We start from the raw sequence: 17,731 nt of genomic DNA, 5'->3' as shown, positions 1-17,731 counted from the left end.
AATGGGGGGTGGGGTGGTGGTGGAAAGGACTAGGATATGCCACTATAACTGAAAACCTAACAGAACCATCAAATGAGAGAAGAGTAGTTCTCTAAAGAAAAGGATGCTAGGAAGAACAACAACAACAAAAAAGTATAAACACTGATATATATATATTTCTCCTAGGGGGAAGGGAAAGGAGGCTATATATATATATATATATATATATATATATATATATATATATATATATAGCCTCATATACCCTCCTTTTCCTTCCCCCTAGGAGAAAAATACCATAATTAGATCATTTTTTCTTGACTTTTTGGGAGAAATATGTTAAAGAAAAATTCAACTGTGGGTTATATCAAAGAAAATATTGAGAATAATATGGAAACTCTTTTGCTACAGTGAAGGCACCCAGTGAAAAACTCAGAATGACTACTTTTGAAGAGCTGAAAGGGCCTCTCAAGACAGGAGAGATCTAAGAACATAGCATGTAGTGCTAGTATCAGTTAGTTTTTGCCGTGTAACACAGAATCACAAAATCTAGTGGCTTAAGACCACAACCATTTAGTTATTCTATTAATTTATTTACTCATATTCTAGCAGGCTTCATAGGATTCTCATGGATTGGAAGAATCAACATAGTTAAAATGGCCATATTACCCAAAGCAATATGCAGATTTAATGCAATCCCCATCAAAATCCCAATGGCATTTTTTAAAGAAATAGAACAAAAAAATCATCAGATTTGTTTGGAACCACAAAAGACCCCGAATAGCCAAAGCAATCTTAAGAAAAAAGAACAATACTGGAGGTATCACACTGCCCGACTTTAGCTTGTGCTACAGGGCTACAATAATCAAAACAGCATGGTATTGGCAGAAAAACAGACACATTGACCAATGGAATAGAATTGAGAACCCAGAAATAAAACCACATAAATATGGACAGATAATTTTTGACAAAGAAGCTAAAAATCTGCAATGGAGGAAAGACAGCCTCTTCAATAAATGGTGCTGGGAGAATTGGATAGCCACGTGCAAAAAAATGAAATTGGACTGTTATCTGTCACCATGTACCAAAATTAATTCAAAATGGATCAAAGATTTAAGCATAAAACCTGACACAATAAACTGCATAGAAGAAAACACAAGGTACTAAACTTATGGACCTTGGGTTCAAAGGGAATTTTATGAATTTGACTACAAAGGCAATGGAAGTAAAAGCTAAAATAAACAAATGGGACTATATGAAACTTAAAAGTTTCTGCACAGCAAAAGAAACCATCGACAAAATAAAGAGGCAACCGACTGAATGGGAGAAGATTTTTGCAAACAGTTCCTCCAATAAGGGTCTAATATCCAAAATATACAAGGAACTCATGAAACTCAACAACAAAAAAACAAACAACCCAATTGAAAAATGGGCAGAGGACCTGAAGAGACATTTCTCCAAAGAGGACATACAAATGGCAAATAGACATATGAAAAAATGCTCAACATCACTAATCATCAGAGAATTGCAAATAAAAACCACAATGAGATATCACCTCACCCCAGTCAGAATGGCTATCATCAACAAGACAAATAGTAATAAGTGTTGGAGAGGGTGTGGAGAAAAAGGAACCCTCATACACTGTTGGTGGGAATGCAGATTGGTGCAGCTGTTATGGAAGGCAGTGTGGAGGTTCCTCAAAATATTAAGAATAGAATTACCATATGACCCAGCAATCCCTCTCTTGGGTATCTACCCCAAAAATTTGAAATCATTTATACATAAAGACACGTGTGTTCCAATGTTCATTGCAGCTTTGTTTACGGTGGCCAAGACATGGAAACAACCAAAATGTCTTTCGATAGATGAATGGATAAAGAAGTTGTGGTATACACACACAATGGAATACTATTCAGTGTTAAGGAAAGATGATATAGGAACATTTGTGACAACATGGATGGATCTTGAGAGTATATTGCTAAGCGAAATAAATCAGACAGAAAAAGCAGAGAACCTATGATTTCACTGATATGTGGTATATAAACCAAAAACAACAAAAGAACAAGACAAACAAATGAGAAATAAAAAGTCATAGACAGAGACAATAGTTTAGTGGTTACCAGAGGGTAAAGGGGGTGGGGGGAGGGAGATGAGGGTAAGGGGGATCAAATATATGGTGATGAAAGGAGAACTGACTCTGGGTGGTGAACACACAATGGGATTTATAGATGATGTAATACAGAATTGTACACCTGAAATTATGTAATTTCATTAACAATTGTCACCCCAATAAATTACAAAAAAATAAAAATAATAAAAAATAAATAAAAAGACTACTTGGGAGCCCCCATAACTATAATTTTTCTCAAAGTAATTCTTTAATTATAAGGATAACACTGGAGGAAGGTACTTTTGCAATTTTGCAGGAAAACAAATTATCATATAAATATAAATAAATAAATATATATGTGTGTGTATATGTATATATTTCCTTTCTGCCATATCAAGAGATAGAGAGAGAGACAGAAAGAGACACAGAGAGAGAGAGAGAGAGAGAGAGAGAGAGAGAGAGAGAGAGAGAGAGAGAGAGAGAATGGATGGATTGGATGCAGGAAAAAAGAAAAGGCAGGGTAATTGAGGATGAAGGATTTCGAGGGAACCGAAGGACATAGAAGTTGATTACACTTTTACTTAGTAGGAAACCTCTTTTGAGGTTGAAGGAAGTGAGTTAAGGATGGATGTGGGAGGAGGAAAGTTTATAGGCTAGTGGTAGTTGTTGAGATATAGTGAGGCTAAGGGCTTCAATTTTCTCTTATAAATATGTAGTGAGTTATTTGCTAAGTGTAAGGAAGAAGAGGTGGATGAGTGTGAGTGGAGAATTAAGGGAGAGTCTTTTTAATTAGTCATTAAAAGTATAAGCAGTAGTCAAGGGTTTGACCAGTAGTATTGACCAGTGCTAAAGGCTGAAACCTATCTGTATAACTGTGTGTGTGTGTATGTGTGTGTGTGTGTGTGTGTGTGTGTGTGTGTGTGTGAAGGAGGAGGAATTTCCCTATCATCATTGGTTATGAAGTTTTATGCCCCACCTCAGAAAAGCATAAAGGGATAGGAGAGAATCAGACTGTAAGATGCCCTCTTGGTTGAAAATTGTACAAATGTCTCTTTGACTGCAATAATAAAATGACGTCACACAAGTTTGCCAGGTCACTTACATAAACACCCATCACCACCTTTGCCAGATGACATAATGAGGAAGAGCTTATTTCAGCTGAATGGAGCCTCAGTGAAAGACAAGAGCATAAATTCTCCCTGCCTCACAAAGGGCAGTGCTCTCAACTTTGAAACTGGGAATTTCAAATACAGCTGTTCTTTGAGAGTTAAATTATGTAATCAGCACAGAAAGGATGCAATGTTACTACAGAAACTGGCAGAATGATTCCTGGACCAAAGCCAGCTTTGGTTATCACCTAAGTGGTGACAGTAATGTGTTCGAAGAAAAAAAATAGGTCAGTTTGTCAGGAGGATTACATTAGTTGGGAAGGTGGAAAAAGCTGACTTTGGCAGTGGAGAATCAGTGGCCATTACGTCTGGAACACTCTGGTCCCTATGACAGGGACATCCTTGCTCTAAAACGGTGTCATTAAAGTATTTGGCTCATCAGATGCTGTCTCTTGCTCAAATCTATGCTCACCAAACCACTTTCTGAACAGAGTTCAGCTACATATATCTGCTGTAAGGTAAACATTCATTCAAGAGAAAGCCCAAATATCTATTATGTTTCAGGGTTACTTGTTTTGGTCTTGGAGATACAGAGGTGAATGAACAAAACAAAAATTCCAGTCTTCATGAAGCTGACATTTATTCTAGCACACGTGCACACATGTGCACACTCGTGCACATACATATTACATATTACTTTGTGGGTAAATGCTATGAAGAAAACTAAAGCAGAGGAGAGAGACAGGAGGTGTTGAGGGTGTTTCAGTTTCTGGGAGGGTCATCAGGTAAGGAGTCCTCGAGAGCTCACATTTACACAGAGACTTAAAGAAGGTGAGGAAGAGAACCATGTGGGCATCCAAGGGAACACTATTCCAAGCAAAGGAAATAGCCAAGATAATATTTCTGAGGTGGGATGGGCCAAGCTTGTTCCAGGTATAATGAGAAGGCCAGAGAGACTGGAGTGCAGTGAGCAAGGGGAAAGGAAGTAAGAAATAAGAAATGTGATCAGAGAGGTAATGGGGCATGGGAAGAGTGACGTTGCATGGGACCTTATAGTCATTACAAGAACTGGCATTTACTCAAAGTGAGATGGGAAGTCATTGGAAGGTTTTTAACAGGGAAGGGATGTGATCTGACAAAGGTTTTAACATGATCACTCTGACTTCTCTGTTGGGCAGAGTTTGAGCGAGGGAGTAGGCTAACTGGAATGGGAAACTAGTTGGGAAGCTGTTCCGGTGATCCAGGGAAAGACATGATGGTGACATGGGTAATAGCAATCAAAGTGGTAAACAGTGCTTGAATTCTGGCTATATTGTGAAGACAGAACGGCAGGAATCGTTGGAACATGTTAAGTGGGGTACGTGGCAGGAATTGAGGAGTAAAGGATGATTCCAAGGTTGTGGCTTTAAGCAACTCATAGGATAGAGTTCCATTAACTATGACAATGAAGTTACAAGAAGAGCTTGTTTGTGGGTGAAGATCAGGAGGTCAGTTCCGCACATGTTCAATTTCAGTTGTCTAATACGTATCCCAAGTGGATATATCAAACCGGCAGCCGAGAGTTCAAGATTAAAATCACAGCTAGAGATAGAAAGTTGAGAGTCATCACATGTGAATGCTATTTAAAGCCATGAGACTGGAAGAAATTACCAAGGGAATGTGCAGATAGAAACGAGATGTTCAAGGACTGAGTCTTGGGGGCATTCCAGTGTTAATAACAAGGAGATGATGTGGAATCAGCAAAGAAATATAAGAATGAGCTTCTGGTGAGATAGAAAAAAAAATCAAGAGAGTGAGAGTAAGATATCCCTAAAACCAGGTCAAGAATATATTTTAAGAGAAATGCGTGATCAATTAATTGTTTCAACTGTGAGAATGCACTAATTAGTTAGGCCAACAAAATTATGTGGGCCATGTGACTGTTATATTTCTCATTATAAGTTAGCAAATTGGATTTCTGGAGCAAATGGGATTTCTGGTTTAAGTCTTCTGTGGATCTAGAGCAATGAATCTGCTTTGGGTTGGCTGACTGAGTGTGTAAGCCTGAGGGCCAGACCTTGGGCTGCGGTGAATTCATGTCACCTTGTGAGGCTGTTTAGCAGTCCCTCTGCTTGTACTCTGGTTTTAATGATATTTCAGCTTTGTCACATGCAGAGTCTGCTTGGGAATTCAGTCTTCACATCTGCCTCTAACCAGCTTGCCCTGTCAGAGCTAACCTATTAGCTGCCATTAAAAGACATCCCATATGGACTGGGTCTGTCATGGAGAGGTTTTTGGAATCATTCCCACACACATGGTGAATGGTGCAAGAGAAACTATGGCCCTTATCACAGCCAGAGTTGAATTTGTGGAGTAGGAAGACTTGCCTAAGAACCAGGAAATTTTGGTTCTTGTTTCGTCTCCATCACTTAACTAAATCTATTATTTAGGGCAATTTACTAAACTTCTCAGGACCACAGTGTATCATCAAGATAGGTTAGAGTATGCAGCAATAATATATTAACATTGAAGTCTCAGTGGCTCAACACAACGAAGGTTTATCCCTTGCTCATGCTAATATTTACCCAGGTTTATGAGAAGGCTGTGTTGCCCATATCCACTCAGGGACCAGCTTGATGGAGGTTCTACCAACTAGTAACTTCCATGGTACTCCTACATTCCTTAATCACTTGAGCTCAAGGGAAGAGAGGGATGATGGGAGACGTGCATATGGGCTTTTCACTGTCTCATTTCTGCTTAGAGCCCACTGGCCAGAGTTAAGTCACAAGGCCTCCCCTAACCACAGTAGAACCATAAAATGTAGAGGAAAAAAATGGACTCTTTATTGACCATTATAGTCTATTCCACACTCAGTTTACACATCTGTTGATGAGGTATTAATAATAATAATAGAACTTATCTCATAGAGATGTTGGGAGAATTAAATGAGATAATCCACATGATGTGCTTAATGTAGAACCTGGCCCATAGAAAGTGTTAAGATCGATTCTACCCATGATAATTATTATTATCATTAAGTGGGCAATAAATTGTACTGTTACTATTGTTATTATTATTGTGTGATCCTCCTAAGAGCAAAAGGGACTGTATCTAAGCTCTTAACCATTTATCACATTTGGGCCAGGATGAAGGCATTCTACCCTGACCGTTGGCTCAGGACCAAGATAAGAGCCACCGACAAAAGATTCCAGGAAACTCATTTCTGAGGCAGCTGCCCTCAGCCACTGCCCTTGGCCTACCCCTTTTGCCAATACTGCAGGCCATGAACGCCTCTGTCAGCAACCCAGGAAGAAGTCTGAAGACATTGGAAGTCTCCAGCTCTTTCTTCTAGTTGATTTTCCAGGGCTCAGCATTCTTCCTACACATCTAGTCTCTCAGAGCGTGAGTCTCTCAGAGCGTGAGACGATGGGGCAGCTCAGTTTTCCTGGCATTAAGGTTCATGTGTAAATAGCTGGAGCCAGAAGGACATATAAACACTATGCTAGTCAGCAAGCAGACTTGCTGTTGTCTGGAAACGTTACCCAGCTTTCTACCCTCTGTGTGGTGTGTTGCAGAATAAAGATCCCACCGTGACCTTATTAAAAGCAGAGCGCTGAAGAGGCTATTGGGAGGCCATATTTGTTGGTGGACGTGGGAATGTGGAGGAGACAACGCTGAAGAAAAATGCTAGGTGGTCCTTCAGCCTAGAACCTGTAGGAAGTCCAGCAAGTTTGCTTAAGTTGGGTGAATCCCATCTGCCTGCTATCTTGGCTTTGCTTCCTTATATTCAGGCTTCCAAATCAACCCTACTCCTTTTTACTATCATGCCTTCATCTGTGCTATGCTGTTGTTTCTTCCTGGAACACCCTTCCCTCCTGTCTTCTCCTGTACTCCACCTGTGGAATGAAATCCCACTCATTCTTCAAGGTCTAGTTCAAATGCCACCTCACTGCTTCCTTGAAATCGTTGAAGGTGTAATTGCAAGGGTTATGTTTTCATATGCTTTTAGCACCTAGCATAGCATCTGGTGTTTAATAAATGTTTATCAAATTGAAAATCCCCCCCTCTTTATTAGGTTTATCCTCTAGAATATGTTTATAGAGCCCATGGGCTGTGACAAGCTTTCAAAAAAATTGGGGAAAGTTGTTTCTGCCCCCGAGTCTCATCAAGAAAAGCCTGAAGTACTGAAATCTGCCCAAACTTTTCAGTTCCTAAAACTTGCAATAATGAGCCCAATATATCAATCTTAACTATGTGCGATCCTCTTATCTTGCTGAAATTGACATTCAGATTAAGGCCGACATTGTCTTCATCTCATATGGCATCTCTTCTTCCAGGAAGTTGTATTATTACTTTAACTGCATTCATGGAGCACGCCCATTTAAAGTATATGTGCACATATATGACCTCATTTAAAAGTTCCCCATGCTGAGGCTTTGTAAAGTATGAGATAACATTTCAATGCCACTGCTGTAATTGAGTAAATACAGCAGTCTGTTATTTCAGCAGAGTCCATCTAAACACATTTGAGCTTAACAATGACACTCAGGATTACTAGCTGATTGTGGGGACAAAGCCCCCAAAAAACAGTTTCCAGGCTCTCGGCCTCACATAGAAAGGTGCTGGCTTGGGTAGTAAATGGCCATCAACTGTGATCAGATGGCCAGCAGCTGTGGCTAGTTGGCCATCAGCTGTAACCCGTAAGCCATTGGCCACTAATATAATGGCTGTGGCTACGCTAGCAGAAGAATGGGGGCTAGCAAGAGCGGATTGCAGAGAGGCGGATGCCGCCGGTGAGAATATAGTGGTATGACTCCCCTCCTTATGGCTCTGTGGGTGTTGCTTTTTGGCCTCACCATGTCCTGCGTTCTTATGTGGGGAGTGGGAGCTGAGACCCCGCTGGACGCCGCGCATGACAAATGGCGCAGCGAGCAGGGTCCCCTGCGCGACACTGATATTACCTCTCAAACAGCATGGATAAGGTGACACTGTTATTTCCGGGAAAGCAGAGTTCCATACCAAGAATTATTGCGGGGATTTGGAATCCCAAATCAAGTAATCCCCTGTGTTTTACCACTTATTTAAACTCTGAGGGCCTCTTTTCCAAATTGCTCGATGTACAGATATTTGAGCACTTTACCCAAATCTGGGGCCTTTGAATATTTGTTCTGATCCAGCCACGCCTGCTAGGTGGGCTCAGAATGATCTTTAAAGAGCAAACCCACCAGAGCCTCCAGCCTTGGGGCTTCTCCATAACAAATGAGGCAGGAGACCTGGGTGGTCGTCCCAGAAGGGATGGGTAGTGAATGTCCCATGGAGCAAATCTTTGCCCCTGGGAGATGGAAGCTGGCAGGTCAATGAGTCTTCCTTCCTTGTTAGTTTTTCTCCCTTGCTTCTTTTTTAAGGAAAAATGATGAGCTGTTATAAGAGATCTTTTTCGTATCAAAACAGGCCTGTATCTGTCCTCAGTACAGTTATGCCTTATCCGAAATATATGAAATATGAGGGGAAAAAATGACGAGCTGTTAAAAACCGTAAGAATTCATGTTCCACTCTTAAGACCAATATCTACAGACCCTGGCTTGATGAGTTATTTTATGTTCATCCTTTGCCCTTGGTGATGTTTAATACCATAAAAACGATCACACCCCAATTCAGTCACTTACTGGGCTAAGAAGTTCTGGAATTACAGCCAAGTTCTCCAAAAGTTTATAGTCAAAGTAGTCAAAAGGACAAGTAAGCAGATAAATTACAGAATATTTTGATAAGTGTTGTAAAAGAAGTAAAATAAAATATTGTAACAGAGAAGACAGGCAGAATGATTTCTCTGGAGGAATCAAAGGAGGGCTGATTTCTTTGGAGAAGCTGTCCGGATTCCCTTGAACTTAGGAGAAACCTTGCTCTGTGAGGGCAGGAAGGAACCATGTCTGTTCTGTTCACGTCAGTACACCCGGCAGCTAGAATCATGCCTGGCATGGGGTAAGGTGCTCAAATATCTGTGGCCTGAGTAACAATTAGTAGATATACAGCAATTACCACCGGGGGACACTGTGCTAAGTGCTTTGTTTGCATTGTATTATTTAACCAGTGCAGGAGCCTTATGAGTTTCTGCAGAAGGGAACCAAGACTTCGGGAAGGCAATCGCCACGGTTTCTGGTTAGGGGCGGAGCTGATATTGAACTTACCTTTCTCTTACTCTGATCCCATGCCTTCAATCACCAGGCCCAACTTACTCGATAAAGAGAATCCATGGATGTTTTAATTATTACTATGGCTGTAGTTAGTACCCATCCATTGGCTGGCTCCCTTGCTCATTTTCCTAGCGTGTAGGAAACTATCAGCAGCTGGGATAATCAGAATGGAAAATGAGAACCCCTTTGGCCAAAAGCCCTCTGAAAATAACACTGTACCAGTTTGCTCCACTTGGAGAGCTTCCTTCCATCCCTGAAATGTATGAGAATTTCCCACTAAACAGCTGTTGGCCAATAGAGAACTAATTAGTCTTAGAGTATAAATAATAGCTGATCAGGGAGGGCTCATCCTCCAACCAGTCAGAGCTCCAGATGCTGGCAATTGTTCAAAATGGCAACTCCAAGGCTAAATTGTGGTATCTGAAAATGTCAGCTGGTTCCTTGCCTGCCTCGGAACCACGGGAATGCTTGTTTAAAATGCAGATTTCTGGGCCAAATTTCAAGCCTACAGCTTCACAGTGTCCCGCAGGACTCTTGTATTCATAACATCTGAGAATTACGGCATTGCTTGGTTTGGGGAGATTTGAGGGGATGAGAGTTTTGTATCTAGGTTTAGATTTGTCTAGCCCTGCTTCTACACGGAGTTTCCCATTAGGTGATAAGCTTGTCTGATGCTTATACAGCAGTTATCGCACAAGATATTAGCAGGGCATCACCTGAAGCTTCAAGTCAAGTTAAGAATGATCCTTATGGGCCTGGAGAATCCGTGGGGAAAATAAAGACGGTGTTCTTTAAAGAGGAAGCAGCCAGGCTGTGGTGTTTGAAGCATGAAGCAATGACTGAGAGAAAGAGTCCAGGGAAATCTTGCTTTAGTTGACCCCAAATTGCTTTCCTTACAGTTATCACACATTGCTCAGTAGAAGCCAAACCGGAGGTGAATGGGCTGAATCTTTGATGAGCCCAACACAATTTATGTCTTTACCCCACAGTATATTTTTGCGTCCTATATCACAGGTTAATTGACCATATAGGCGTGGATTTATTTCTGTGCTCTCTATTCTGTTCCATTGATCTGTATGTCTGTTTTTACATGCCAGGACCATGGCATTTTGATTACTATATAGCCTTGTATAGTTTGATATCCGGTAGCATGATACCTCCGTCTTTGGTCTTTTTTCTCAAGATTGCTCTGGATAGTCAGTCTTTTGTTATTCCATATGAATTTTAGGATTATTTTTCATAGTTCTGTGAAAAATGCCATTGGTATTTTGATAGGGATTACAGTCAATCTATAGATTGCTTTGGGTAGTATATACATTTTAACAATGTTCATTTTTCCTATCTGTGAACATATCCTTCCATTAAATGTATCTTTTTCAGTTTCCTTCTTCAATGTCTTATAATTTTCCTAGTTTAGGTCTTTTACCCCTTGGTTAAATTTATTCCTAGGTATTTTACTATTTTGTTTGATGCAATTGTAAATGGAATTATTTTTCTAATTCCTCCTTCTAATATAGGTATATAAAAAGGCAACCGATTTCTGAATATTAATTTTGTTTCCTGCTACTTAACTGAATTCATTTATCAGTTCTAATAATTTTTTGGTGGAGTCTTTAGGGTTCTCTCTATATAGCATCATGTCATCTGCAAATAATGACTGTTTTTCTTCTTCTTCTCCAATTTGTATGCCTTTATTTTTTTTGTTGTTGTTGGATTAACATGGCTAGGATTTCCAATATTCTGATTGGAATCCATCGTCCTCTATTATATGGAAGAGTTTGAAAAGAACTGGTATTAATTTTTCTTTAAATCTGTGGTAGAATTCACCAAAGTGAAGCCATTTGGTGTTCGACTTTTGTTTGTTGGATAGTTTTTGGTTACTGATTCAATCTTCTTACCAGTAGTAGACCTATTCAGATTCTATTTCTTTATGGTTCCCTATTAGTAGGTTGTATGTTTCTAGGAATTTATATATTTCTCTAGGTTGTCAAATTTGTATATAATTATTCATTAATCTCTTATGATCTTGTGTATTTCTGTGTTTTTTTTTTTCATTTCTGATTTTATTTATTTGAATCCTCTCTTTTTGCTTTGGTGAGTCTTGCTAAAGATCTGTCAATTTTATTTATCTTTCCAGAGAACCAGTTCTTACTATCATATTGTCCCTTTAGTCTCTATTTCATTTCTTTCCTTCTTTCTACTAACTTTGGGCTTCATTTGGTCGTCTTTTTCTCTGTTTGATGTAGGCATTTATCACTCTGAATTTTCCTCTTAGAAAACTGCTTTTGCTGCATTCCATAAATTTTGGTCTGTTCTATTTTCATTATTATGTATCTCTAGAGTTTTTGATTTCTCTTTTGAGTTCTTCTGTGACCCATTGATTGTTCAGCAGAATGTTATTTAATCTCCATGTATTTGTGAATTGTCTAGTTTTATTCTTGTAATTGATTTGCCTTGTATATTTAGGTGCTCCTATGTTGGGTGCATAAATATTTACAAATGTTATACACTCTTGTTTGACCTCTTTGTCATCGTATAATGCCCTTCTTTGTCTCTTCCTACAGTGTTTATTTTAAAGTCTCTCTTGTCTGATGTAACTATAGCCACTCAAGCTTTCTTTTGGTTTCCTTTTGAATGGAGTATCTTTTCCCATATCTTCACTTTTAGTCTGTGTATATCCTTACATCTAAAGTGAGTCTGTTGTTGGCAGCATAGAGATGGGTCTCGTGTTGTTTTCTTTTTTTAATCCATTCAGCACCTCTGTCTTCTTATTAGAGAATTTAGTCCATTTGCTTTTAAACACATTTTTGATTGCTATGTACTTTTGCCATCTTGTTGATTGTTTTCCAGCTGATTTGTAGTTTTTCTGTTCCTTTCTTTTTTTCCTATTCTTTTCCTTTGTGGATTAATGATTTTCTTTAGTGGTATTCTTAGATTCCTTTCTCTTACTCGTTTGTGTATCTACTATAGCTTTTGCTTCATGGTTACCATGAGGCTTACATATAACAACTTATGTTTATAAACGTCTATTTTAAGTGGATAACTTAAATTTGAGTACATTTGAAAGCTCTACCCCTCAGTTTTGTTTTTAATGTTACATTTTACATCTTTTTATGTTTTGTATCCCTTAATGAATTACTGTATAGTTAATTGTACTTCTTTTGTCCTTTAACCTTCATATTAGCTTTATGAATGATTTATCCACCACCTGTACTATATGTGTACTTTTTCTAGTGAGATTTATACTTTCATATTTTCTTTTTAATAATCAGCACCCTTTTATTTCAAATTAAAGTTCCTTTAACATTTCTTGTAAGTTTGTTTAATGGTTATGAAGTCCTGTAAATTTTGCTTATCTGGAAAACAGTTTATCTTTCCAATTCTGAATGACAGCTTTGCCTGGTAGAGTATTTTTGGTTGGATTTCTTTTTTTCTTTCAGTATTTTGAATATATCATTCCCCTCCCTTCTGGCTCACAAATTTTCTGCTGAAACATCTGATGATAGCCTGTGGAGGTTCCCTTGTATGTAAAAAGTTCTTTTTCTCTTGCTGCTTTTAAGATTCTCTTCTTGTCTTTAACTTTTGACATTTTAATTATACTGTGTCTTGGTGTGGGTCTTTTTTGGTTCCTCTTGTTTGGAACTCTTTATGCTTTCTGGATCTTGATTTGTTTCCTTCCACAGGTTAGGGAAGTTTTCAGCCTTTTTTTTTTTTTTCTGTTTCCCAAATACATTTTAGGCCCCTGTCTCTTTCTCTTCTCCTTCTGGGACCCCTATACTGTGAATATTGGCCTGGTTGGTGTTTGTTCTCCTATAAATCCCTTAATCTATTTTCATTTAAATTTTTGTTTTAGTTTTTTCTGCTCTCACTTGGTGCCGTCTTCCAATTCATGGATCCTTTTTTTGTTTGTTTCTTTCATCTAGTGTGTTGTTTAATCCTTCTAGTGTATTTTTCAGTTCAGTGACTATGTTATTCAGCTCTCTGACTTTTTTTTGGCACTTTCTTAGATTTTTCTTTCCCTTTGTTGAAGTTCTCATTGTGTGCATTCATTCTCTTGAGTTCAGTAAACATCTTTATGACCATTATTTTGTACTCTTTGTCAGGTCAATCACATTCATTTCATTAATGATTTTTTTTCTGAGGTTTAATTTGTTCTTTCATTTGTTACCTATTTCTTTGCTTCTTTATTTTCCTTTACTCTCTGTGGTGGTTTCTATGCATTAGATAAAACAGCCACCTCTCCTAGTCTTGAGGGAGTGGACTCCTGTAGATGAAACTTATTGTTTAACCCTGCCCTTGCTTTTTGTTTTCTCTCAAACCTTTGCGATTGTCCAAGAAGCCTATTTTTTTTTTTTTTTTTTTTTTTTCTTTTTATAATTAATTTATTTATTAGTTTCAGGTGTACAAAACAAGGCAATACCCAGACGTTCATCATCTACATCCCCCACACTGCGAACCCCCCTCCCCCCATCCACCATCCCTCCGACCCCACACTGAACCATCACATTATATATATAAAATTATAGTTGGCATTCATTAATGTTTAGCTTCTGATGTACAATGCCATGATCAGGTATCCACAGTATCCCTGAGGTGGTCTCCCAGATAGGACGCATGTCCATCGGATACCCAACAAAATCTTTACAACATTATAGAATACCTTCCCCAAATTAATTTTCAAAAGGAAAACCCTGAGGCCATCTTGTGGTTACCAGCTGCTTCCAAATCCCTTCACCTTTCCCCTTATCCCCAACCCCCTCCCACACACCCATCTAACCACTCTCGGTTTTTTCTCTGCGTCCCCAAAACTGACTCTGATTAGTTCATTCACATAGTCTTTTCTTTAGATTCCATATATAAGTGAGATCATATGGTACTTGTCTTTCTCTTTCTGACTTATTTCACTTAACATAATGTTCTCTAGATCCATCCATGTTGCTGCAAAAAAATATGGAACGAAGAAGCCTATTTTTAATGCCTCTCAGTAGTTGAGAATGTGCCAAGACCTGTCAATGTTCCAAGATCTCACTCAGCACCTAGATTCAGGCTCATTGGAAGCCAGACCCTCAAGAAGCAGCTTGTAAAGTATTAGAAACATATACCGTGTTTCCCCGAAAATAAGACCTAGCCGGACCATCAGCTTTAATGTGTCTTTTGGAGCAAAAATTAATATAAGACTCAGTCTTATATTAAAACAAGACTGGATCTTATATTAATTTTTGCCCCAAAAGACACATCAGAACTGATGGTCCGGCTAGGTCTTATTTTCGGGAAACACAGTACAGTCCAGTGGGACAAGGTTAGACCAGTTTTCAGCCACGATTTCTTTGAATAAGTTTTTCTCCTCTCTCCTTTTTCTGGGATCCCTGTAATGTTTATATTGGTCCTCTTGATGGTGTCCCATAAGCCCCTTAAACTATTTTCATTTTTTTTTTCTCCTCTGAGTAGATGAATTCTGTTGCCCTTTGAGTTCGCTGATTCTTTCTTTTGCTAGAGCTAGTCTTTTGTTGAACCCCTTTATTGAATTTTTCAGTAGTTATTGTCTTCTGCTCTGTAATTTCTGTTTGGTACTTCCTGTCTAATTGAAATTCTCACTTTGTGCATGCATTGTTTTCCTGACATCAGTGGGCATTTTATATTATTTTGAATTCTATCAGATAAATCACTTAATGTATGTTTAATTAAGATTTTTTGATATTCATCTTGTCCTTTAGTTTGTAACTTATTACTTCACTTTCTTTGACTCTTTGTGTTGGTTTCTCTGCATTAGATAAAACAGCCACCTCTACCAGTCTTGAGAGAGCGGTCTCATGTCGGAGAATCTCATCAATCAGCATGACCCATATTCCTGGTTCTCTTAGACCTTTGCGACTGTCCAAGCGGCTTTCTTTGTTCTTAGTAGTTCCCAGTAGTTGAGGGTATGCTGAGACGTGTCAACAGTCAGCACCTAGATGCAGGCTTCTTGGTAGCTGGACCCTCAGGGAGCAGCCGGAAAGATACGTATTTAGGACTCACAGGAGGAAACTGGGAGATGGGTATTGTCTGCTCCCTCTGATTTGGGCCTGGGTCTGTAGCAGCGAGAGGACGTGTGTGTGTTTATATACATGCAGGCACGTATGCCTGCCTACGAGGTTTGTTTACTACAGTTCTGTGGGACTTGTGAATGCAAGGCTTCTTGGCTAGCAGTCAGGTGATCTGGGGGCCCTTCCCTTAGGCAGCAGCCACAAAAGCTGGGGCCCCAGACTTGTGGACGTACTCTTTTCAGGGAGATACTGGAGACTTGGAGGAGGCTAGAGGGAGAGGGTTGGGAAGTGTCCTCTAGTTTCCGTGGTCTCGGGAGAATCACCGTCAGCCCCTATAGGAGTGCTAAATTAGAAGCCTGATCCTTAGGCAGTAGTTTTTAAAGTATGCAAATAGGCCCCTCTCAGGGAAAGAGTGGGCGATGGGCTACTTTGCCGGCTCCCTTGCGCTGAGCCCTGGGTGATAGCCATGGTGAATGCTGTGGCACCTATTAAATATTTCTTTGCTTGCTAGTCGTGTGGGTCTCCTAGATATATGCCCACAGGCTTTTAGGGTTAGGTATTTTGGGGGGTCAATCCCTCGGGTGAGTCTTAAAAGTTGTGGTGGTAGATCTGGGGTCCAATTCCTTCACTCTTCAGAGAGAAGCTAGGGGTTGTGAGTTCCCTTCCAATTGCGTATCACTATGCTGGAGGTGGGCTTTATGGTGGGAGTGAGTGACTCAGCCTTTCCTGTTTGAATGTGGGCATTTTCTTGTTCTCCCAATGTGTGTCACTCCGCTTGTTGCTGGATTTCTTTCAGAGGAAATTGCTCCATTTGGGGTGTCCATGGCAGGTGGGGAGTTCACGAGCCTCCCATGTTACCATCTTAGCAGCCCAGGATCGCTCCCCTCGTAGGTGTTGCAGGCAGAGGGAAGAAAGTGCGCTGAAAGGCAGGAAATGTTCAGAGGGAGACCATCTTGTAGGTTCCTGTTTGCATTTCACCCAGATTCCAGTGTTTACAACTACTTTTAGTCTCTTCACTCTATTTTTTGCATCTAACTCTGTCAAATTCATATTCTGAAAACTCCATTTTCCAGTAGGAATCCGTGGCTCTAAACATTTTTACAATAGCCATTTATTGAGTGTCCACTGTTTTAGGCACTCTATTTCACATAATCTTCACAAGACTGCAACTTCACCAATACTTCTCCATTTAGTTGAGTAAATGGAGTCTCAAGGCCACCCTGGTCCATTTATTTGTGAATATGTTTACTTCTCACTTGACCTTTCTCTAATAAGGTACTGGTCGCAGCGTGTCATGAATTACTCGAAACCACACAGTAAACAAGACACACCTTCCAGGAGATTAACACCACACAAAGATTGTGGTGGGTGACCCATTACTGTATACATTCTTTCCACCCATGCATCCATTCAACTATTTTACATTCAGAGGGCAGCAGGAATCTGGCAAATGTTCTGCAGGGAGTTGAACCTAGATGTATTTTTCAAAGCTCTCTGGCTGACTGCAAAGGGCAGTGAGGTTGAACACCTCTGGTGTACAAGATCTAGCCCGTTCTATCTCCCATCTTGTTTCTATTACTTCCCCTCACTCACTTTGTTCTAGTCAGTGTCTGGTCCTGCCTTAACTTGAACAAGCCAGGCACACTTAGGTCCCGGTTTTTGCTCTCGTTATTTACTCTTTCTGAAGCACTCGTCCCTTACAAACCTGTTCTACCATTTTTCAAGTCTTTCTTTGCTCAGAACTTCTAAATGAGGCTTACTCAGACCACCCTATTAATACACGCTATCTTTCCGAATGTATTAATTTTCGACTTATGTGTATTGCTTATCTGTCTCCACGCTAGAATGTAAGCTTTATGAAGGCAGAGAGTGGTGTCTTGTGCATTCTTAGACTCTAAGCACCTTGCATAGGTTTAGGAGTATTATCTTAAGATTGTGCAACATTTTAATGTGATGCTAAAGCTGTGCTAATTCGGTAGCCAATAGTCACATGTGGCTACTGAACATGTGAAAGGTAATTCAATTAGTTGTAAAGTACTGAAGATGTAGAAAGTGAAGGAGCCACTTACCAAGATAAAGCATTAGGGGATCTGAAAGAATAAGTCTGGTTAGTTCAGTTTTAGATGGATTGAGGTACCCTAGGGTCAGAAGGGTTTAGAACCTTGCCCAATCATGTGCACCCGAGTGATCTGAATAAAACCAATGTTCATCCGTCATACAAAGGTTAGCTGCTTTTCAAATTGCTTTTAGCTACCTCATAGGACTTTCACGACTCCTGGAAACAGGTGTGGCCTGATTTTCATTAGAAGTAGGCCTAGATAATGAAGTTTTCTGAGTTTT

This window comes from Rhinolophus hipposideros (assembly GCF_964194185.1).
Source record: "Rhinolophus hipposideros genome assembly, chromosome: 13".
In the NCBI taxonomy this organism is placed as follows: Eukaryota; Metazoa; Chordata; class Mammalia; order Chiroptera; family Rhinolophidae; genus Rhinolophus; species Rhinolophus hipposideros.
This window is presented reverse-complemented; position numbering follows the sequence as displayed.